Genomic DNA, 26,240 nt, shown 5'->3' with positions numbered 1-26,240 from the left:
TTAAGTAAATTGTATTTCTTATTACCATATTTCGTTTTTTTATTATGCCTTTACTTTATATAACAATATTGATTATGTTTGATTTTTTTTCTGATGTATTTTAGAAGAAAAGGTGGGTTCTTGTCCTCCAGTGGAACCTGGATCCTTTGGCATTTGTGCTTTTATGTGTGACCAGGACAGAAACTGTTCAAGACATTTGAAATGTTGCCGAACCTCTTGTGGTGGAACATCTTGCCAAGAACCTATAGTCTAAAAGGTAATAAATGTATATATATATAACTGTATTGCCTATCTCAGTGGGATGTATTCCAATTAATTAATAAAGCCATGCTTCCCAAGCCTTTTTGTAGTGTACTCAAATTTAAAACTTTTTATATCACTTATCTTAGGAGGGGGAGGGACCCTACGCTACAGATGTTTGATGGGAAGCTACGGCAAAAGTGGAATTGGAAGTGGGGGCAACCTAAGTAATGATCATTGGGAGGGGAGAGGTAAGGGGCACCACTAAACTACAGAAAAAAACAAAAAATCATGAAATAAATAAAAAAATATATTAAAAAAACATAAACTGGTTACTGTCAGACAGCTGCCAGTACCTAAAATGGCCACCACAAGTAGGAGGGGGGAGGGTTAAAGACCTGTTTGGAGTAGGGGAGGGGGTCAAAGAAGTAGGTTGAGAAGTGATTATTACACTGTGAAGAGAAAAAACTAATAATAAAAAAGCTCTTCTGACAGTACCTAAGATGGTAGTGACCAGTGTGGGGTGAGCAAGGAAAGAGAGCTGTTTGATAGGGATCAGGTAGGGATAAGGGAGTGGGAGGTGTCAGGTAGGAGAATAATCTCTATTCTGCATAAAAAATTAGCCTTACAAAATATTTGATGGACCCCTTCACTGCCAGGAATATCAAGTTAGGTGCACAGCTGCAATTAGCAGCATTCTAATTGCAAAAAAGCAATGCCTAAGCTATACATGTCTGCTATTTCTGAACAAAGCTTTCTCAGAAAAGCTTGTTTAACCATTTGTCAAATGATTGCAGTAGTTGAGTGAAAAAAATTTCAGTACAAACCCAAAGTTTGTGAAAAAATTAACATTTGTGTTATATGATTGTATCTGGCGGCCAAATAGTGGCATCAAATATATCAAAATGGGCATAGATCAATACCTAAGGTTGTCCTCTATATATAGCTTTCATAGCTAAATAAAAAATTCCAAAGTTCTCTTTCTTTTTAAACGGATTGATAGCAAAAAAAAATTATCTGGTACTTTTGGCAAGTTTTTCTCTGAAATTTCCTGTAGCGAAGGGGTTAAACAATGAAACATGTATAAAGTAATTTTATCATATTTAGCATACTCAATCATTGCCTACCTTTCAGAAATGTTACAAATACATAATTTGCAAAAAACATTTATCTCAACAATTTTGATACTTACAGCCACAAACTCATGCTTGGCCAGTGAAACATAGGACCAAAGTACGAGTGGCACACTAACTGTTGCACGCAAGTGATATTGGATTTATTGCGGTATTACAAGCTGAAAGAAAGCGTGTTCACTCAAACGCAATTGAATTTAACATATGTCGGGATATCACAACCTCAGAGCTCTGGTTAACCGTTACCCCCGAATTTAAAGTTGCACAAAATATGTCAAAAATATATTTAAAAGTACAATTACACTCATAATAACACTATCTAATAAAGATTAATTAAAAATAATTGCAATAAAATGTTATAAGGGCACAAAGATATGAGGTCTCAGGTGTTAGAAAAAATGGACTGCAAAGGGCTTTAAAGGCACATTAAACACTTTGAGATAGTAATATAACATGATAAATTGTATATATAAAAAACCTCTGCAATATACTTTTATTATTTATTTTGTCCCCTTTTCCTGTAATTCTATTTTGAAATTGTGAGCTTTTCAGTTCCTGATAGAAATGGCAGTGCAGAAAACTGTTATATTTCACACAGCCATTGGTTGCACACTCTAGTGACTTATTTATAACTTTCCCTAATTGGCCACAGCAGAGAAGGTAACCTAAGTTACAACATGGCAGCTCCCAATGTTTTATAGACACTAAAACTTCACACTTATCTTGTCACTATTTAAACAGCTAATAAAACTTTAATAAATACATCTACATCTTATTCTTAGACTAATCTTTTCTTTGAATGCATCATTCTATCTAGCATTTATCTAGTGTTTAACATAGAATGTAAAATATGGTTTTGTGCATCACGTTTCTCAATTTAGATCTTAACGTGGTCAGGTTAGCGCACATGAAAACTTAGTATTCTTAAAATACTTTATTGAAATATGAAATATTTAAAAAAAATATGGCATGGCAATGATTGGCCATCCTCTCCCTAGATGTGGTCGAGGTCTTTCCCACATATGCAAGAGAACACGGACATGTCAAGATATAAATCACAAAACTATTAGTAAATGTCAATCTGTGGAAGATCTTATACTTCTTCCCCATCCAAGGATGATGGAATTGGGATCCTGTCAGCATGCTGTTACATGTGGTACAGTCCCCACATTTAAAACAACCCAACTTCTTTCTGGCATCCATCCAGGTACTTTTCTAGTAACATTTCCCAGGGTCATTATGTACCAGGATGTCTTTTAAGTTGGGAGCCTTTTTATATACCACACATGGTGCATTTGATTGTATGAAAGGAAGTGACTTGTCTGACTTCACAATATCCCCGTTCTTTCAGATTCCTCAAGTACCTTGTGCAGGGGGGTAAATGTGGTGATTAGATTAATATTATTGATGTTATCATTCCCATTCTTCATCTTAGGTAAGAGTGCCCTTTGGTCATATTGTGACAATTTCTCTTGTGTTTCATTAATGTCCACAGTTCTATAGCCTCTCCCCTTCAGTTTCATCTTTATTTCATCTTCTTGGTTAGCTCTAGTCTCAATGAGTGTGTTATTACGTGCTACTCGCATGAGCTTTGAGGAGATCACACTCCTCTTGTGATGTTCAGGATGGAAACTAGTTGATAAGAGTAAGGAATTCTTATCAGTTGGTTTTGAATATAACGATGTGGCAAAACTAAAGCAATTCCTAGCTGGATGTTTGGAAATATTCAAATCCAAAAAAGGTATGGAGTCTTTACTAAGCTCATATTTAAAATGTATTGGTGATTCCAACTTATTGAGAATGTCCATCCAACTAATAAATGAGTCTGTTGAGCCCCTCTATACCAAAAAAACATATTTTATGTTAGAAACAGACACGTTCCTCATAATAAATGTTTCGTACCAGAGCATATAAAGTTTAGCATATGCGGCAGCCATATTTGAACCCATAGCAGTTCCTGCTATTTGTAGAAATATTTTTTTTTTTTAATTTTAAATAATTATTTTCTAGACAAAAAGTTAACAATTCAAGCAGGAACTCTATGGGGGGTCCTGCATGTGGAGGGTGTGCAGGCTGTCAAGTCCATGGGAAGTTCATCGTTGGCATATGCGGGGACCCCCATACAGTTCCTGCTTGAATTGTTAACTTTTTGTCTAGAAAATAATTATTTCAAGTTCGAAAAAGAGTTCTTTCTACAAATAGTAGGGACTGCTATGGGTTCAAATATGGCTCCTGCATATGCCAACCTTTATATGCTCTGGTACAAAACATTTATTATGAGGACCTTATCTCTTTCTAACATAAAATTTTATGTTAAATACATAGACAATGTATTTTTGGTATGGAGAGGCATACCAATCATCGCCATGCCTCTCCATACAAAAAATCATTGCAATGCCATAAGAGAAGCCATTGACAAGCAGGGATCAGATAAACCTGTGGCCAGGCATTTTATGCAAGCAGGACACACTGCTGCTAGTCTAAGGACTATGATAATTGATCATGTGCCACCACTTAATAGAGGTGGGGATAGGCACAAAAAGCTCCTACAGGTTGAGGCTTCATGGATCTATCGACTAGATACTGTTACTCCCAGAGGTTTGAATGTCCAACTGGACTATAATGTGTTCTTATAGCTGGATTTGGCTATGATTGGATGATCTAGGTCCTTTCTGGCGATACAAGAATATTAGACCATCACCCCTGGAATGAATATCGATGGCTGTACTTTTATTATCTATATACCAAGATTGGGGGCTCAACTGATGAGTGTGTTTTCCGCCTCTATAAGTTTCTACCATACTGCAATAAGCACGAAAGGATTCAAGTACTACTAGGTTTAGTGTATTGCTAAATTTTATATAAGCCTTATCTGGAGTATACTGATGGGCTATCTGTATGTTTTAAAGTATAGTAATAGTGTAGCGTTTTTAAATAGGAATGTCTGGTTTTCAGTGATCAGCCACGCCATTGCATATCCATGCTGCAGCTAATAGACCTGATGGTGACGTAGTTTGATACTCATCTTAAGGGGAGTGGCTATGTAAATTAGCCATGTTGTTTAGATTGCATGATAAGCTATACGGCATCAGTTACGTAGCAGGACCGCATTGGTTTGGCTGAACCGGATGCTTGAGCACGTTAGGGTTTAAATAGGGAACGGGTGTGTTAGTTTGTTAGAGATCTTTTTGGAGATATTTGAATTACCCATTGAGAAAGGTGCCAGTCCGGTACCAAAACGTCTGGGGGCATTTGTGCAGTGACATGCTGATGTAATGAAGTGATTAAACTATATCATTCTCAAGACCGGTGCATCGTTTTATTCTGAATAGGATAAAGGAACTTTGTTTATGTATATATATATATATATATATATATATATATATATATATATATATATATATATATATATATATATACAGGGAGTGCAGAATTATTAGTCAAATTAGTATTTTGACCACATCATCCTCTTTATGCATGTTGTCTTACTCCAAGCTGTATAGGCTCGAAAGCCTACTACCAATTAAGCATATTAGGTGATGTGCATCTCTGTAATGAGAAGGGGTGTGGTCTAATGACATCAACACCCTATATCAGGTGTGCATAATTATTAGGCAACTTCCTTTCCTTTGGCAAAATGGGTCAAAAGAAGGACTTGACAGGCTCAGAAAAGTCAAAAATAGTGAAATATCTTGCAGAGGGATGCAGCACTCTTAAAATTGCAAAGCTTCTGAAGCATGATCATCGAACAATCAAGCGTTTCATTCAAAATAGTCAACGTGTGGAAAAACCAAGGCGCAAAATAACTGCCCATGAACTGAGAAAAGTCAAGCGTGCAGCTGCCAAGATGCCACTTGCCACCAGTTTGGCCATATTTCAGAGCTGCAACATCACTGGAGTGCCCAAAAGCACAAGGTGTGCAATACTCAGAGACATGGCCAAGGTAAGAAAGGCTGAAAGACGACCACCACTGAACAAGACACACAAGCTGAAACATCAAGACTGGGCCAAGAAATATCTCAAGACTGATTTTTCTAAGGTTTTATGGACTGATGAAATGAGAGTGAGTCTTGATGGGCCAGATGGATGGGCCCGTGGCTGGATTGGTAAAGGGCAGAGAGCTCCAGTCCGACTCAGACGCTAGCAAGGTGGAGGTGGAGTACTGGTTTGGGCTGGTATCATCAAAGATGAGCTTGTGGGGCCTTTTCGGGTTGAGGATGGAGTCAAGCTCAACTCCCAGTCCTACTGCCAGTTTCTGGAAGACACCTTCTTCAAGCAGTGGTACAGGAAGAAGTCTGCATCCTTCAAGAAAAACATGATTTTCATGCAGGACAATGCTCCATCACACGCGTCCAAGTACTCCACAGTGTGGCTGGCAAGAAAGGGTATAAAAGAAGAAAATCTAATGACATGGCCTCCTTGTTCACCTGATCTGAACCCCATTGAGAACCTGTGGTCCATCATCAAATGTGAGATTTACAAGGAGGGAAAACAGTACACCTCTCTGAACAGTGTCTGGGAGGCTGTGGTTGCTGCTGCACGCAATGTTGATGGTGAACAGATCAAAACACTGACAGAATCCATGGATGGCAGGCTTTTGAGTGTCCTTGCAAAGAAAGGTGGCTATATTGGTCACTGATTTGTTTTTGTTTTGTTTTTGAATGTCAGAAATGTATATTTGTGAATGTTGAGATGTTATATTGGTTTCACTGGTAAAAATAAATAATTGAAATGGGTATATATTTGTTTTTTGTTAAGTTGCCTAATAATTATGCACAGTAATAGTCACCTGCACACACAGATATCCCCCTAAAATAGCTATAACTAAAAACAAACTAAAAACTACTTCCAAAACTATTCAGCTTTGATATTAATGAGTTTTTTGGGTTCATTGAGAACATGGTTGTTGTTCAATAATAAAATTAATCCTCAAAAATACAACTTGCCTAATAATTCTGCACTCCCTGTATAGGAAAAGATATGCTGGAATAGGTATAGGGGGGAAAGTATTTAGTCAGCCACCAATTGTGCAAGTTCTCCCACTTAAGAAGATGAGAGAGGCCTGTAATTTTCATCATAGGTATACCTCAACTATGAGAGACAAAATGTGGAAACAAATCCAGACAATCACATTGTCTGATTTGGAAAGAATTTATTTGCAAATTATGGTGGAAAATAAGTATTTGGTCACCTACAAACAAGCAAGATTTCTGGCTCTCACAGACCTGTATCTTCTTCTTTAAGAGGCTCCTCTGTCCTCCACTCATTACCTGTATTAATGGCACCTGTTTGAACTTGTTATCAGGAAAAAAGACACCTGTCCACAACCTCAAACAGTCACACTCCAAACTCCACTATGGTGAAGACCAAAGAGCTGTCGAAGGACACCAGAAACAAAATTGTAGACCTGCACCAGGCTGGGAAGACTGAATCTGCAATAGGTAAGCAGCTTGGTGTGAAGAAATCAACTGTGGGAGCAATAATTAGAAAATGGAAGACATACAAGACCACTGATAATCTCCCTCAATCTGGGGCTCCACGTAAGATCTCACCCCCCGTGGGGTTAAAATGATCACAAGAACGGTGAGCAAACATCCCAGAACCACACGGGGGGATCTAGTGAATGACCTGCAGAGAGTTGGGACCAACATAACAAAGGCTACAATCAGTAACACACTACGCCGCCAGGGACTCAGATCCTGCAGTGCCAGACGTGTCCCCCTGCTTAAGCCAGTACATGTCCGGGCCCGTCTGAAGTATGCTAGAGAGCATTTGGATGATCCAGTGGATTGGGAGAATGTCATATGGTCAAATGAAACCAAAGTAGAACTGTTTGGTAGAAACACAACTTGTCGTGTTTGGAGGAGAGAGAACACCATACCTACTGTGATGCATGGGGGTGGCAACATCATGCTTTGGGGCTGTTTCTCTGCAAAGGGAACAGGACGACTGATCCATGTACATGAAAGAATGAATGGGGCCATGTATTTTGAGATTTTGAGTGCAAACCTCCTTCCATCAGCAAGGGCATTGAAGATGAAACGTGGCTGGGTCTTTCAGCATGACAATGATCCCAAACACACCGCCCGGGCAACGAAGGAGTGGCTTCGTAAGAAGCATTTCAAGGTCCTGGAGTGGCCTAGCCAGTCTCCAGATCTCAACCCCATAGAAAACCTTTAGAGAGAGTTGAAAGTCTGTGTTGCCTAGCGACAGCCCCAAAACATCACTGCTCTAGAGGAGATCTGCATGCAGGAATGGGCCAACATACCAGCAACAGTGTGTGACAACCTTGTGAAGACTTATAGAAAACGTTTGACCTCTGTCATTGCCAACAAAGAATATATAACAAAGTATTGAGATGAACTTTTGATATTGACCAAATACTTATTTTCCACCATAATTTGCAAATAAATTATTTCCAAATCAGACAATGTGATTGTCTGTATTTGTTTCCACATTTTGTCTTTAATAGTTGAGGTATACCTATGATGAAAATTACAGGCCTCTCTCATCTTCTTAAGTGGGAGAACTTGCACAATTGGTGGCTGACTAAATACTTCCCCCCCACTATATATATATATATATATATATATATATATATATATACATATATATATATATATATATATATATATATATATATATATATATATATATATATATATTTATTTTAATAATAAAAAAGACATTATCCTATAAGTGAAGAACATTGGAATGTGAAATATGTACAGTAAATATACAGTAAAACACATATAAACACAAAAAAATTTATACATATATGGACACACACATATTTATATATACATACATACAATTGAATTTGAGCCATATTCAGTAAAAGGGACACTCAGGTTAAATTAAATTTTCATGATTCAGATACAGCATGTAATTTTTAACAACTTTCCAATTGACTTCCAATAAAAAAAATGTGCAGATTCTTTTATATTTACCATTTTTGAGTCACCAGATCCTACTGAGCAAGAATTCACAGGCTATACGTATATGCATTTGTGATTGGCTGATTGCTATCACATGGTACAAGGGGGGTGGAAATATACAACAACTTTGAAATTTGTTATAAAAAAATCTACTACTCATTTGAAGTTATCAAGCCGTCTACTTTTCTGGCTTCGCCGGCCCAATACGCCTGCCTAAGCTCGCCTCACATCGCCGCCGCGGACCTGAAAAAATACGCCTAAGTTATCAAATAAAGCTGTCAAAAAGCCGCGGGGCGATGAGCAGTGGACTGTGACAGTTATCACTCATCCGATCTCGCTGCCCTTCGGCTTTTTCCCAGCTTTATTGCTAGCCTGTCACTAAGCACTCACACTAAACTACAATGTTCTATCCCTATACCGGCGCCCCCGGAGCCCCCCGCAACTCAATAAAGTTACTAACCCCTAAACCGCCGCTCCTAGACCCCGCCGCAACTCTTATAAATGTATTAACCTCTAAACCGCCGCTCCTAGACCCCGCCGCAACTCTTATAAATGTATTAACCCCTAAACCGCCGCTCCTAGACCCCGCCGCAACTCTTATAAATGTATTAACCCCTAAACCGCCGCTCCCGGACACCGCTGCCACCTACAGTATACCTAGCAACCCCTATCCTGCCCCCCCTACACCGTCGCCCTCTATTATAAAGTTATTAACCCCTATCCTGCTGATCCCGCACCTCTCCGCAACTAAATAAATAGTTTAACCCCTAAACCGCCGCTCCCTGAACCCGCCGCAACCTATATTAAACTTATTAACCCCTATCCTGCCCCCCCTACACCGTCGCCCCCTATAATAAATTTATTAACCCCTATCCTGCCCCCCACTACGCTGCCGCCACTGTAATAAAATTATTAACCCCTAAACCTAAGTCTAACACTAACCCTAACACCCCCCTTACTTAAATATTAATTAAATAAATCTAAATAATATTTTTATTATTAACTAAATGAATCCTATTTAAAACTAAATACTTACCTATAAAATAAACCCTAATATAGCTACAATATAAATAATAATTATATTCTAGCTATCTTAGGATTTATTTTTATTTTACAGGTACCTTTCAGTTTATTTTAAATAGGTACAATAGCTATTAAATAGTTATTAACTATTTAATAGCTTACCTAGCTAAAATAAACTGAAATTTACCTGTAAAATAAATCCTAACCTAAGTTACAATTACACCTAACACTACACTATACTTTAATAAATTATTCCTATTTAAAACTAAATACTTACCTGTAAAATAAACCCTAATATAGCTACAATATAAATAATAATTATATTGTAGCTATCTTAGGATTTATATTTATTTTACAGGTAACTTTGTATTTATTTTAGCTAGTTAGAATAGTTATTAAATAGTTATTAACTATATAATAACTACCTAGCTAAAAGAAATACAAAATTACCTGTAAAATAAATCCTAACCTAAGTTACAATTAAACCTAACACTACACTATCATTAAATTAATTAAATAAACTACCTACAAATAACTACAATTAAATACAATTACATAAACTAACTAAAGTACAAAAATAAAAAAAGCTAAGTTACGAAAAATAAAAAAATAAGTTACAAACATGTTAAAAATATTACAACAATTTTAAGCTACTTACACCTAATCTAAGCCCCCTAATAAAATAACAAACCCCCCAAAATAAAAAAATGCCCTACCCTATTCTAAATTAAATAAAGTTCAAAGCTCTTTTACCTTACCAGCCCTTAAAAGGGCCATTTGTGGGGGCATGCCCCAAAGAAAACAGCTCTTTTGCCTGTAAAAGAAAAATACAACCCCCCCCAACATTAAAACCCACCACCCACATACCCCTAATCTAACCCAAACCCCCCTTACAAAAACCTAACACTAATCCCCTGAAGATCATCCTACCTTGTCTTCACTCAGCCGAGCAGCGATGGAACCGAAGTGGACATCCGGAGCGGAAGAAGTTAATCCTCCAAGCGGCGCTGAAGAAATCTTCCATCCGATGAAGTCATCATCCAGGCGGCGCTGAAGAAAAGTCTTCGATCCGGCCGATGTCATCTTCAAAGAGGCGCTGAAGAGGTCTTCTATCCGGGCGATGTCATCTTCCAAGCTGGGTCTTGAATCTTCCTCCCGCCGACGCGGAACCTCCTTCTTCACCGACGGACTACGATGAATGAAGGCTCCTTTAAGGGACGTCATCCAGGATGGCGTCCCCTCAATTCCGATTGGCTGATAGGATTCTATCAGCCAATCGGAATTAAGGTAGGAAAAATCTGATTGGCTGATGGAATCAGCCAATCAGATTGAGTTCGCATTCTATTGGCTGTTCCGATCAGCCAATAGAATGCGAGCTCAATCTGATTGGCTGATTGGATCAGCCAATCGGATTGAACTTGAATCTGATTGGCTGATTCCATCAGCCAATCAGAATTTTCCTACCTTAATTCCGATTGGCTGATAGAATCCTATCAGCCAATCGGAATTGAGGGGACGCCATCTTGGATGACGTCCCTTAAAGGAGCCGTCATTCGTCGTAGTCCGTCGGTGAAGAAGGAGGTTCCGCGTCGGCGGAAGGAAGATTCAAGACCGGCTTGGAAGATGACTTCGCCCGGATAGAAGACCTCTTCAGCGCCTCTTTGAAGATGACATCGGCCGGATCGAAGACTTTTCTTCAGCGCCGCCTGGATGATGACTTCATCGGATGGAAGATTTCTTCAGCGCCGCTTGGAGGATTAACTTCTTCCGCTCCGGATGTCCACTTCGGTTCCATCGCTGCTCGGCTGAGTGAAGACAAGGTAGGATGATCTTCAGGGGATTAGTGTTAGGTTTTTGTAAGGGGGGTTTGGGTTAGATTAGGGGTATGTGGGTGGTGGGTTTTAATGTTGGGGGGGTTGTATTTTTCTTTTACAGGCAAAAGAGCTGTTTTCTTTGGGGCATGCCCCCACAAATGGCCCTTTTAAGGGCTGGTAAGGTAAAAGAGCTTTGAACTTTATTTAATTTAGAATAGGGTAGGGCATTTTTTTATTTTGGGGGGTTTGTTATTTTATTAGGTTTATTAAGTAGCTTAAAATTGTTGTAATATTTTTAATATGTTTGTAACTTATTTTTTTATTTTTTGTAACTTCGCTTTTTTTATTTTTTGTACTTTAGTTAGTTTATGTAATTGTATTTAATTGTAGTTATTTGTAGGTAGTTTATTTAATTAATTTAATGATAGTGTAGTGTTAGGTTTAATTGTAACTTAGGTTAGGATTTATTTTACAGGTAATTTTGTATTTCTTTTAGCTAGGTAGTTATTAAATAGTTAATAACTATTTAATAACTATTCTAACTAGCTAAAATAAATACAAAGTTACCTGTAAAATAAATATAAATCCTAAGATAGCTATAATATAATTATTAATTATATTGTAGCTATCTTAGGGTTTATTTTACAGGTAAGTATTTATTTTTAAATAGGAATAATTTAATAAAGTATAGTGTAGTGTTAGGTGTAATTGTAACTTAGGTTAGGATTTATTTTACAGGTACATTTCTCTTTATTTTAGCTAGGTAAGCTATTAAATAGCTAATAACTATTTAATAGCTATTGTACCTAGTTAAAATAAATTGAAAGGTACCTGTAAAATAAAAATAAATCCTAAGATAGCTAGAATATAATTATTATTTATATTGTAGCTATATTAGGGTTTATTTTAAAGGTAAGTATTTAGTTTTAAATAGGATTCATTTAGTTAATAAGAGTTAATTTATTTAGATTTATTTAATTAATATTTAAGTTAGGGGGGCGTTAGGGTTAGGGTTAGACTTAGGTTTAGGGGTTAATAATTTTATTACAGTGGCGGCGGTGTAGTGGGGGGCAGGATAGGGGTTAATAAATTTATTATAGGTGGCGACGGTGTAGGGGGGGCAGATTAGGGGTTATTAAATTTATTATAGGTGGCGACGGTGTAGGGGGGGCAGGATAGGGGTTAATACATTTAATATAGGTTGCGGCGGGTTCAGGGAGCGGCGGTTTAGGGGTTAATAAATTTATTATAGTTGCGGTGGGCTCCGGGAGCAGCGGTTTAGGGGTTAATATGTATAGAGTAGCTTGCGGTGGGCTCCGGGAGCGGCGGTTTAGGGGTTAATATGTATAGAGTAGCTTGCGGTGGGCTCCGGGAGCGGCGGTTTAGGGGGTAATAACTTTATTTAGTTGCGGCGGTGTAGGGGGGGACAGATTAGTGGTGTTTAGACTCGGGGTACATGTTAGGGTGTTAGGTGTAGACAGCTCCCATAGAAATCAATGGGATGTCGGGCAGCAGCGAACTTGTACTTTCGCTATGGTCAGACTCCCATTGATTCCTATGGGATCTGCCGCCTCCAGGGGTGGCGGATTGAAAACCAGGTACGCTGGGCCGTAAAAGTGCCGAGCGTACCTGCTAGTTTTTTGATAACTAGCAAAAGTAGTCAGATTGTGCCGAACTTGTGTGCGGAACATCTGGAGTGACGTAAGAATCGATCTGTGTCGGACTGAGTCCGGCGGATCGAAGCTTACGTCACAAAATTCTACTTTTGCCGGTCTCGAGCCTTTGATAACTAAGGCGTATCAGCCTCGCCACAAATACGCTGCGGAATTCCAGCGTATTTGAGGTTGACGGCTTGATAACTAGGCCCCTAAGTGCTATTGCATTGTCTTATTATCTTGCATTTGTTGATTTTGCAAATCTAATGTGTTGACTGGTCCTTTAAATAGCTTAAAACATTAATGTGCGATTCGTTTCGGATCGATTCGGAAATTCAGCCGAATTTGTAAAAATTCGGGATTCAGATTGATTCGAATTTCAGAATTAAAATAATGCCAAATCTACCGAATAAATCCGAATTAGTTCGGATTTATTCAGATTTATTCAGTAGATTCAGATGGCCATGGATTACACTAGTATTGTACAGTATATTAGGTTATATCACTCTGCTATGGGTTACACCTAATATACAGTACATAATAATAGTCTAATACACAGAACATCCCACCTAACACTTACAGAAATTCCGAATTTCTGAACCGAACCGAATCGAACCGAATCCAGCTGAATTTATTCGAATCCGAATGAATCAAAAACGAATCCGAACCGAATTGATTCAAATTTTTCCGAATTCTAATTGATCCGAAGCGAAATTCGAAAAAATCCGAATCGATCCGAACCGAACCAAATTTTTTCGCCATGCACATGTCTACATTAAAAATCATTTTTATGCAATATTCATATTTAACAATGTCTTTCACATTCCAATGTTTTTCACATAGGGGAACGCTTTCTAAGTATTTTTAAATAGATTTTCCTCTCTCTATATATCAATTTATATATATATCTATACCTATATATAATCATCTATATGTATATGTATCTATATATCTAAAAGAAGAAGTCCTGACAGACTGACTGACTACTAACTCATCAACACCCAGCTCAAACCGTTTAACCTAGGAATGTGACATTTTAAAGTTACTTTGTTTTTATGACGTAGGCACCCACTAAGGAAGGGTTTTTTGAAATTACATCCATAAGGGGGTGAAAAAGGGGGGTGAACTTTTTTATGAGGATACCTGTATCTCAAAAATGTTACAGACATGAAAATTGGTATTTAGATTCTTCTTGAAAAATAAAGAAACACGTGTTTAACATTTTCCCAAAATCCACTTAAGGGGGGGTCAAAAGATAGGGGGCTGATTTATGAAGATACCTATATCTCAAAAACCAACAATGTTACAGACGTGAAAATTGGTACTTAGATTCTCCTTGAAAAATAAAGAAACACGTGTTTTACCATTGCCCCAAAATCCACTTAAGGGGGGTCAAAGGGGGGGATTATTTACGAGGATACCTATATCTCAAAAACAAAAGATGTTACAGACGTGATAATTGGTATTTAGATTCTCCTTGAAAAATAAAGAAACATGTTTTTTACCATTACCCAAAAATCCACTTAAGGGGGGTCAAAAGGGGGGGCTGCTTTATGAGAATACCTATATCTCGAAAACAAAAGATGTTACAGAGGTGAAAATGGGTATTTATATTCGCCTTGAAAAATAAAGAAACACATTTTTTACCATTTCTTTGAAATCCACTTAAGGGGGTTCAAAAGGGAGGGCTGATTTATGAGGATATCTATATCTAAAAAAACGACGATGTTACAGACGGGAAAATTGGTATTTAGATTCTTCTTGAAAAATAAAGACACGTGTTTTACCATTTCCTCAAAATCCACTTAAGGGGTGTCAAAAGAGGAGGGGCTGATTTATGAGGATACCTACCTCTCAAAAACCGACAATGTTACAGACGTGAAAATTGGTATTTAGATTCTCTTTGAAAAATAAAGAAACATGTGTTTTACCATTGCCACAAGATCCACTTAAAGGGGGTCAAAAGGGAGGGCTAATTTATGAGGATACCTAAATCTAGAAAAACGACGATGTTACAGACGTGAAAATTGGTATTTATATTCTCCTTGAAAAATAAAGAAACATTTGTTTTACCATTTGCCCAAAATCCACTTAAGGGGAGTCAAAAGAGGGGGGGCTGATCTATGAGGATGCCTACATCTCAAAAACCGACGATGTTACAGACAGGAAAATTGGTATTTAGATTCTCCTTGAACAATAAAAAAACACATGTTTTACCATTTCCCCAAAATCCACTTAAGGGGGGTCAAAAGAGGGGGGCGGATTAATGAGGATACCTATATCTCAAAAACCAACGATGTTACAGATGTGACAATTGGTATTTAAATTCTCCTTGAAAAAATAAAAGAAACACATGTTTTACCATTTCCCCAAAATCCACTTAAAGGGGGTCAAAAGGGAGGGCTGATTTATGAGGATACTTATATCTAAAAAAAGTTGATGCTACAGACGTGAAAATTGGTAGATTCTCCTTGAAAAATAAAGACACATGTGTTTTACCATTTCCCTAAAATCCACTTAAGGGGGGTCAAAAGAGGAGGGGGCTGATTTATGAGGATACCTATATCTCAAAAACAAAAAATGTTACAAATGGGAAAATTGGTATTTAGATTCTCCTTGAAAAATAAAGAAACATGTGTTTTACCATTTCCCCAAAATCCACTTAAAGGGAAACTGAACCCAAATTTTTTCTTTCGTAATACAGATAGAACATGCAATTTTAAGTAACTTTCTAATTTACTCCTATTATCAATTCATTCTCTGCTATCTTATTTGAAAAAGAAGGCATCTAAGCTTTTTTTTTTGTTCAGACCTCTGAACAGCACTTTTTTATTGGTGGATGAATTTATCCACCGAACAGCAAGGACAACCCAGGTTGTTCACCAAAAATGGGCTGGAATCTAAACTTACATTCTTGCATTTTAAATAAAGATACCAAGAGAATGATGAAAATTTGATAATAGGCGTAAATTAGAAAGTTGCTAAAAATGTCATGCTCTATCTGAATCACAAAAGAAAAATGTGGGTTCAGTGTCCCTTTAAGGGGGGTCAAAAGAGGGGGGTGGATTAATGAGTCTATGGGAGAATACGTTAACGCGATTGCAATATTGTAACTTCGGCTTTTTGCGCACATCAGGCTAGTGTGCAAGCGAAAACCTTTTACTTTCAACTTCTAATACGAACGTTATCCAACACGCTCATAAAGCCAAAGTCAAGCACAGTTAGTGCGCAAGGGTGAGTGATAATAAGCATTCCACTCGTAATCTAGCCCATAGTTGAGTGGAGCATGTTCGCACAATGTTGATCAAAGGGATGAAGGGATGAATGAGGCACTGCTTATGAGAGGAGCTGTGTCAGTGCATGGTGGTGAGCAAGGGTTTAATCAGGCATGACATTCATTCTAAGTTAGAACGCAAACATCCAGATGGCATGAGGTGTATTAGACCAAGAGCATCTTGAATGCAGGAATGGATTCTGCTTCAGGGAGTGAGGGATGTAGAAGTTATGAAAAGGTATTATTTATTTTCAACAAAAGCTGATAGTACTTTTGTTCCTTTGTTAGTAAGGACGTTAATCTACATAAACTTTCTGATCTCAACTTTTTTAGCAATCTAATGGGCAAATTTCAGCAGAATGGGCAGGGCCATTTTGTCTAGCCTGGGAAACATAGTTTTCACCTTAAACCATTGAAACAGCAAACTTTTCCACTTTTCCACTCAGTCAACATGCAAATTATTTGCAGTCATTCCATGCACATAATTAATGTTTATGAAGAATTCTTAATAAATACTGATGATTTATATATATCCTGGATCACAGTCCCTGACATGCTTGAGGTGTCGTATTTGCTCAAGGATGATTGTTGGGTATTTCCATTTGTTACTTATGTTTATTTTTTATGTGTCCTACCTTTTGTGTGTGGGTTCCTTTGCTGAGTAGGTGTAGAGTTCTTGTATAGGTAGTGAATGCAGAACTAAAGAATGTATTAGGTTTGGCGCTTTTACAAATGTAGTTAAAGGAAAATTCACCTGTAATTTTAGCACTGTGGATAGCCACTCTGGCCTCCTCCTCTTCTTCACAGAGTCCCAGCTGCTCTAATAGGAGGCTTAGCACAGCGGGTCCCAGGGCCTGCACTAAAGGAACCTCTTATTTAGTGCAGGCCCTGGGAGCCACCATGCTATGCCTCCTATTAGCACAGATGAGGCTCTGTGAAGAAGAGGAGTGGTTAAGCATCACTCTTCAATGTGATGAAGGTATTTTAACAATTTAAAGAAAATTAATGAATGCTGATGAAGTTGTTCCAGTTAATTTTGTGATGCACTCTTTCGGATATATCTTGCTAAAGAATGCACGTCTAATCTCCCTAATTGTGTCCAAGTTGAAACTTTTTTTTATTTATTTTTTATTTTTGGTGTCTTATTTTTGTGTGTCCCCTTTGCACTGTTATTTCTTCTTTTTTTTTTTTTGCAACATTCCTCTTCTGCAATAAAGTGGAGGCTCCTCTATGAGCACGTGATCCCCCTGATGAACAAAAAAAAAAGAGTGAGAAATAAAAAAAACTAATTCAATTTTTAAACCTTTTTTTCTGACTAAATAAAAAAAAAATCCTCCAGGCTCCACTGCAGTTTTGTCTAAAAAACAAAAATTGCCATTTTTAATTCTTTAGGCTGAAAGTGGAATGGGCTTTTGCCTATACTTCTATCTATCGCACATGCTGTGCGGTGCAATAGATAGAAGTATAGGCAAAAGCCCTTTCCACTTTCAGTCTGCATTGCCTGCAGCACCGCCCACAACCCAGCCCATAGCCTTGCTAACCGCACAGCTTTCAGTGTGCGAGTGAGAGCCAGCTGTCACGTGACACTCGCACACTAAGAGCTGTGTGTGTGGAAGGAGGAGCATTGTGGGCTTCAGTTCAGACTTCAGATAGTGAGGAGGTGCAGAGAAGCTGCTGTAACAGTTAGCTCCTGTTAGGTGAGGCATCCAATAACCGGTAAACTGTCTGCAGCAGTGTATAGAGGTTGGACGACTCAGTCTCAGGCAGAGAGAATGTGGGGGGAGGGGATTGCAAATTGTGTACAGAGGTTGCATCAATACACTGATTCTGTATTATTTGCATATGGCTTTTTTCAGGCAGAATACAAACTTTTCAAATCCTGTCAGAGCAGTCACTGCACGATCTGCAATCCCCTCCCCCCGCATTCTCTCTGCCTGAGACTGAGCTTTGCTGAAAGCAAAGAACAGAGGTAAGGGGAGTCAGGGGTTTGCTAGGCTTAATTACATGATTTATGTTATCAGTTGAAACTTCTCTAAAGTGACAGCCTGGGCAAGAGCTGTCCGCCTCTCTCTCTGCAGCTTACAAAGTTGCACAGTTTATTCAGTTTATTTAACCCACAGTTTATTTAACCCTACATGTTATGAGCAAACTTAAATTTTCTCCTAACTTGTAGGAACAAATATCAGGTAACATTTGTGTGTAAAAATGTGAGTCATACAGCTTCCTAATCACACTATATATAGAATATAAAGTCCTTATACTGCCCCAGTGACAGGACTCTTGTACGCAGTATATATATGGTAACTGCAGGGTGTATGTGGTGCTCTTGTCTTTCAATATACACAGGTTAGTTATGTACATACCTCACACACAGACTTTAACAACACACAGTAATACACATCACACACTGCCCTCACCTTGTACATAAGGATGTGTTAAGGTAACTGGCAGGGTGTGTGTGTGTGTATGTATGTATGTATGTATATATACACTCACACACACCTTAAAATGGGTGGAGCCATCTGATGGGTGGGGCTAGTGCTCCATCATCTTCAAAAGTCACTAGCCGCCACTGCTGCAATATAATAATCTCTTTGCTCATTCTCTCAGACATTTATTACACTCACACTCCTAACTTTCCTCACTCTATCCTCAGATACAGTTCTGTCTTTTATTACCTTCTCACTATTTCAGGGCCAGACTGGGAAATAAGACTGGCCCTGGAAATATTTGAAGACCGGTCCCAGCACCCCTTCAGCCCTGCCTCCTCTCCTGGGCCCAGCCCCCCATGCCCTGCTTTTACCCCCTCCACCTTACCTTGGGCATCTTTTCAGCTACCACAAGGCCCCCACACCCTCATCATGAGCAGAGAAGCCTTGAAGAAATGTGCTACACATGTACACAAGGCTCGCTCTCTGACCTCCCAGACAAAAGGCCAATCCGGCACTGCACTCCTTCTTTCCCGGTCTCATTCCTTTTATTATTTTCCCACTCTCTTCTTTTATCACCCATCTTCCTCATCTTTCTAACACACCCTCTCTCTTTTTCAGTCATGTTTATGCATGGCTCTTCTAATGGATTATAAGTAGGGGTGGTCTTTTGGTTTTACATATTTTAAAAGGCATAGGCGCAAATTACAAGTGGAGTGTTATCAGTATAAACAAATCCAGCGTACTGTATATTTTCTAACTTTAAATAAAATAAAGGTATACAAGGTATACGGTATATGACAAGGTATTTGAATGGAAAGGGCTATACTGTATATGGAATCAAGAGGGCTATGCTGTATATATACACACACACACTTTGGAGCCCTTTCCACTCAATACCTAAAAATAAGAAACATTTTTTAAATCATATTTAATAATTCAAGGGAGATGAAACCCAAAATTCTTCTTTAAATTTTCTGATACAGCACACAGTTTTTAACAACTTTTCAATTTTACCTTTTGCTTCATTCTCTTTGTATCCTTTATTTAATAAGCTGCAATGCAATTTATAATTCAATAACAACATGCATATATAAGCAGCCACCAATCAGCAGCAAGCTCCCAGCACTTGAGCCTACCTAGGTACCTAGGTATTCTTGGCAAAAATAGATACCAAAAGGCAAATTAGATAATTGAAGTAAATTTAAAAGTTTAATTGTATGCGCTATATGAATCACAAAGGAAAAACAAAATAGGTTTCATATCCCTTTAATAATCTGTTTTATTGTGTATGTACTGTAAATATTTTACATTCCAAAGTTATTTACATAGGGGAAAATGTTCTTTGTTTTTCTAAATATTTATTTCTATATATCTGTAAATATAAAAAAACACAGCTATATATTACCCACATCAATCGAATATACATATTTTTTTCTTTTCCAGCAGGCTGCACAGTTTCAGAATTTACAATAAGTTCATTGATGCAAGTGGTCACAGAAGAAAAACAGCTCCAAAGAAATGTAATAAACATTTTCTGTTGGAATTATAATAAAATGATTTGAAAAGACCTGTGTAATAATTAATGCATTTTCTATCACACATATAGCTATACTTTCAATATGATTTCATTTGATTGACTGAAAACATCACGTTAGATATTTTCCATGAAAAATAGGTGAGGAATAAACAGTAGGTAATGCATTCTCTTACATTACTAGATATGCACCCAGTTTTGCTCTGAGGACACTTTCTACCTTGTTGTTAATACATAATGGGATTCTGAGAGTGCTGTCAAAGGCATGGGTCGTGTACACAATCTAGTAAAAGCAAAAAAATAAAGAGCTTTATGTATTAAATGTTGGGTGGACAACAAACACGGTCCACTTTTTCATTGCACAAGCATTGCACCAGCAATGCTTGTGCAATGCTGCCCCCTGGTCACTGGAGGCTAATCAGCTGCTAGCAGGGGCTGTCAATCATCTCTAAGACTGCTGCTACTTAACTATCGTTTCAGGCCTCCAAAGCAGCAATTGCTGCTTGGTAAATGGTGCCCAAAGAGTTAGTTACATCATTTTACCAAATGCAAAGAAGCGTGACACTGCCAATTTGTGATTTACTCTAGATGCACCCAAAATATAGAGGTGGATTTCACTCTCAAACTTGAGTGGGTACATATCACATGCCATTTGGCTGGGTGACCACCAGGAGCTCACAGAAAACTTTTTTCATCCAATGACTCAGTCACTTAACGAGTCATTTAGAAACAGAAGAATGTCCAGTGATTCAAAAATATAAAATATAAATTTTATTTCCTCAGTTAAAAGAGTAAGAATAAAGAGTAAACAACATCATACCTTAATTATCCTAAAGAAAACATACTACCGGGACTGTTGTGATGACTTAAACTCAATAACTTTAAGTGTATATATGACTCAAATTAACCCATAAATGGCTAAAGTATTGAATGGATACAACATTATATAAAACATTAATTAAATTAAACCCTAAACAGCTGGAGTATTGAATGGATACAGCATTATCTAAGATTCCTTATATAAAAATGTATAGTAATTATTATAAAGAATTGTATACACAAAGGAGGGGGATAGATTGTGTACATTCACTACAATATATACCAAATTATGCATTAGTGATATTCTAGGACAGCATAATTACGTACTAAGCATATATAAGCATATATATATATATATATATATATATATATATATATATATACACACACATCGGTGATGCATGAATACAATATTATTTCAGACATGTATATAAAAGACATAAAGCTAGGGCAATAGTATAATAATAATGCATATAGCAACCTAAAACATTGATGGCACTGCATGTCACATTCTCTTCTTCCGTAATATTATGGGACATATAAACAGTAAAAAGCAACTCTGAAGGAAAAAAGCTTTATACATAGAAATAGTAAAATTATGATCACAAGCAATTCATTCCCAATAATTTATAAGGTCATACTCTGTATTTAATCCAAATGGGATTCTTGTCCCTAACTGGAAGATCCAATACATTTCTCGGTTGTTGAGAATTTTCTCCCTACTTCCCCTTCTTTTGAGTTTAAATACCTGTTCTATAGGCCTCCATCTAAAGGTTGTCTCACTGCAGCCATGATATTGGGCAAAATGTTGCACCAAAGATGTTGTTGTAGTTCCAATGGTGATGGTGGACAAATGTTCCCTGATAAATGACTTCATGTCACAAGTAGTAAGACCTATGTATTGGACGAAGAAGAAGATACACATGCTGCTAGGTATATGACGTATGTCGAGGTACAGTTTAAACATCTCTTGATTGGATACATTTTGTTTGTTTTCGTAGATGTAAATGTATCCCCAACCTCGACAAACTCACATGCCCTGCACCTAGTGTGTCCACACCGGTACATTCCATTATGGGTAAGCCTTTTTTATATTGGATTCTCCATTTGTCCTGTCATCACTAAGCGCTTTAGTTTGCTCTAACCAGTTATGAACTGGTAATGAAATAGATAATTCAAAGTGTGTAGTTAATTGTTATACAGTTTGGGTTATATTTACATCTGAGCACACCTTCTAATTTGTTTCAGTCACTTAAACCCAGACAAATCTGGATGCAAATCCCAATAGTAAAAATCACATATACAGTAAATATCAAATGGAACACACAAAATTGCATGCCATTACTTAAATGCACACCTCTAAGTTAAAAGCAATAATTCAAGAGTTAGATCGTTTGGCCAAATTCTAATAGGCCCTGGTGCCTTCTTAAGTCCTCTTCTTACTGTGGTAAGATATAAACTAGCAGTTTGATGGGGTTTTTTACAGCCATTAAAGGAGAGATTCTCTTTTTATGATCCATTGCCAAGTTTTGCCTCAACCATTCTCCAGTAAATAAAATTGTGTTTTCTAAACATCTTTATTTCCTATTGGCTGGTTTGTTCAAATCAGCCATGAGGAATGTTCCCTGGATGCATGGTATTTCTATTATCTGTTTGAAATTTCAAAGCAACTAAATGGAAGTATGATCATTCCTACTGGCAGTTAAAGGCGTTTATCACAGAAGGGGTTTCTCTTTTAAAGGTTGAGTGCATTTGTACATGCACTTGATACGTTTTAACTAATTTCATAATTAAATTAATGTCTCATAAAATTTGGACGCCAAATTTCTTTAAATATTCTGGACAAATTATAAATCTGTCAAGCCTGGCTAAGCGGGTTCAGGAGTTTGGAGCTCAGACATAGTCGTATCAGACTTAAATTCATCGTGGGCGCTAAAAGGGGCAAGTGAGAAGGGTTTCTTTGAGGAACTATCCCTTTTAGGCATGGTTGCAAAAGACAGACAAGGCAAGTTTATTATACAGGAATCTATACAGTCAAATTCTGGACACAGGATTTGGAGCCTTTGTGAGAACCACTGGACTTGGCAGCAGTAATTCCCACCTGGAGCTGAATCCTGAAGTAGTGCCTGCTCTAGGGCCTAGGACTGGAGTGACCCTAGAGTGCCCACTCTAGGGTTGAGAACTGGAGTGCCCAATCTAGGGCCAAGCACTGGAGCAGGATACATATGCTTGACAGGCACCCTCTACAGGACTTGGGAACTGGCACAGAATATTGGTGCTTGGGCAAAATGCAGGGCTTGGGTAATGGAGCAGGGTACTGGTGCTTGGCATTTATGTGTAGTGTGATAGGAGCGCCTAAAGGTGGATTCCTGCTGCTAAAAAAGTTCTTCCCTCAAAGAGAACTAAATGGTGGATAAGAAGAAAAAATGGGGTTTATTTAGCAGCGCTAAAAAAAAGCTAGGAAATGATGATACCAATCTAATTTATGTTTTATACAATCTAGTTTATTTAAAAATTCTTATAACACATAAAAACAACAGCAAATGCTTTTCCTAATTAATAAAGGGACGTCTCCCTTATACAACACTTATAAAAACAGACTAGAACCATATAATCCTAGAATTCCAGGTATAAAGGAATTAATTCTATAGATAACATATGGCAAGCAACAAATTTCTAAGATAAATGGTGAATTGAATATTTAAAAGGCACAAATATATCAGTCCTAACAGCTTTACAGTTCTTCAGTAACAAATACAGTTATAAAGTTACACAGTTACTTTCCTTGGACATATAATTGGCTCAGGTGTGCTGGATAGTTAAAAAGGCAAAAAACAGCCAATATTCTGATTTAGGTGCCAAAGCAATCGTGGTTAATGGAAATGGTTAATTTAACAGATATCAATTTATCAATTCTTGATAAAGCCCAGAAGGGTGAAACGCGTTTAATGGGACCTGCTACACTCTACTAAACTTCATTTACTACTGTCACAAAGCTGTGTGACCCTGCAACTTTAAACTTTTCTCCTGACCCTGCAAGTTAAAATCTACCTTTGGTAACTTGAGGGAATACGGTGTTACTGCTAAACACTGACCAAAGATTTCTTCAAACCTTAAGAAGTCTGAGGGAACCCAGATGAAAACAATATTTGGGCTATAAGAAGAAAGGAAAACAAAAAAAAGGATAACTACATCACCAGAACGGATCATCACCCCTGACCTCTGAATCAAAGAGAAGGTTAGGTGACTTATCAGAAGCACCAGGAACAAACAGTCTGTGAATCCCTCACAGTGAAGAATATCAGCGGTTGCAACCAGGACAGATTAAGGTACCTCTACACTAATTTGCACTACGTTTTTTAAAACACGCAAAAACTGAACTTTAAAGACATCAAGGTATTCATCTGTTAAATTATCCATTTCCATTAACCACGATTGCTTTGGCACCAAAATCAGAATATTGGCTGTTTTTTGCCTTTTTAACTATCCAGCACACCTGAGCCAATTATATGTCCAAGGAAAGTAACTGTGTAACTTTATAACTGTATTTGTTACTGAAGAACTGTAAAGCTGTTAGGACTGATATATTTGTGCCTTTTAAATATTCAATTCACCATTTATCTTAGAAATTTGTTGCTTGCCATATGTTATCTATAGAATTAATTCCTTTATACCTGGAATTCTAGGATTATATGGTTCTAGTCTGTTTTTATAAGTGTTGTATAAGGGAGACGTCCCTTTATTAATTAGGAAAAGCATTTGCTGTTGTTTTTATGTGTTATAAGAATTTTTAAATAAACTAGATTGTATAAAACATAAATTAGATTGGTATCATCATTTCCTAGCTTTTTTTTAGCGCTGCTAAATAAACCCCATTTTTTCTTCTTATACTGGTGCTTGGCAGACATCCTCTGCAGGGCTTGGGTACTGGAGCAGGATACTGGTGCTTGGCAAAATGCAGGGCTTGGGTAATGGAGCAGAATACTGGTGTTTGGCAGACACCCTCTGCAGGGCTTGGGTATGGGAGTATGAAAATGGTGCTTGGCAGAAGTCCTCTGCAGGGCTTGGGTACTGGAGCAGGGTACTGCAGTGACAGGTTGGGGACACTGGATACACAGGAAGCTGTAACAGGCTGATAACAGGAGAATAGTCTGAAGACAAGCCAAGGGTCAGAATACCAGAGAGCAGTCCAATCAATCACCAAACACAGGGGAAATCCAGAAGAATAGTTAGGAGACGAGACAAGTTTAGTATACTAGGGAAGCAGTTCCATTTTTCACCAAGCAGATATGATCCATAAGAAAGATCAGTAAACAAGCCAAGATCAGATCCCAGTAGATAGACCAAAACAACTTGAACTTAGGAAACTGAACAGAGGCAGAAACAAAGTGAATTAACCACATTATCAGGACAGGATGTAGTTTGAGAGGCTGCCTTTTATAGTGGTGCTGATTAAGTAACTGCCTGCAGCTGGCAGGAAGGTGGAGCCAGAGAGCAAGTCAGTGCAGGCAGCAAGACAAAGAATCTCTCAGACAGAGCCAGGGCTTTCTAATGACTTTAGTGGGAAGGAAAGAGATTCAGTGATTGGAGATCCCCGGATCAATTCTGAGCACGGGTGTGACAGTTTCTGAAACAATTCTTAATCCTGTGCGCATCTCTAATAGCCTGTCTGTCTTTTTTATCTTTAGTGTGGTGTCACAAAAAGCTAATAAATCAACCTGTCTGCAAACACCTCAAAAGACACTTTATCACCATTTTTATATTATGAATAGAAACTCTCCCAAGCTTCACTGTCATAAAAGCACTGGAATGTTTAGGTTTTATTCTGCCCAAGGCACCCCAAGTTCTGCACTACCATCCATTATACTGAGATAAGGCACGGCTTGTGTGTATCTATCTGTGTGTTCTGGAAGTTTTATGTGTTTTTGCTTGTGTGTATATGTGTTTGTACTAGGGATATATCAAGTCATTGTGCTAATCAAGAAACCTCCAGTTGAATAGAAATTTAAAAAGGACACTTATTTCATAATACTCCTCAGGTTCCAACAATATACAAGCTTTTTTTAATAGTTTATGTTGATAGGCTTTATAAATATTTCAAGTCTTTGTGCCGCCTTGGTCTCCCCCAACTTTACATTCAATGTGGACTAAGCCCAGCCAAAGTTACCCTGCTTATGGACCCATATAAGAAACAATTCTTTTGACAAGCATTTTTTTTAGTTCTCCCTATGTGTTACTATTGTTAAATGTTACCTACATTCAGTTGGATATATATATATATATATATATATATATATATATATATATATATATATATATATATATATATATATATATATATACATGAGTGTGTGACACCCTTAAAATTAAATGATATT

Source organism: Bombina bombina, chromosome 1 (genome assembly GCF_027579735.1).
Source record: "Bombina bombina isolate aBomBom1 chromosome 1, aBomBom1.pri, whole genome shotgun sequence".
Classification (NCBI taxonomy): domain Eukaryota; kingdom Metazoa; phylum Chordata; class Amphibia; order Anura; family Bombinatoridae; genus Bombina; species Bombina bombina.
Note: the sequence above shows the minus strand (reverse complement) of the source record.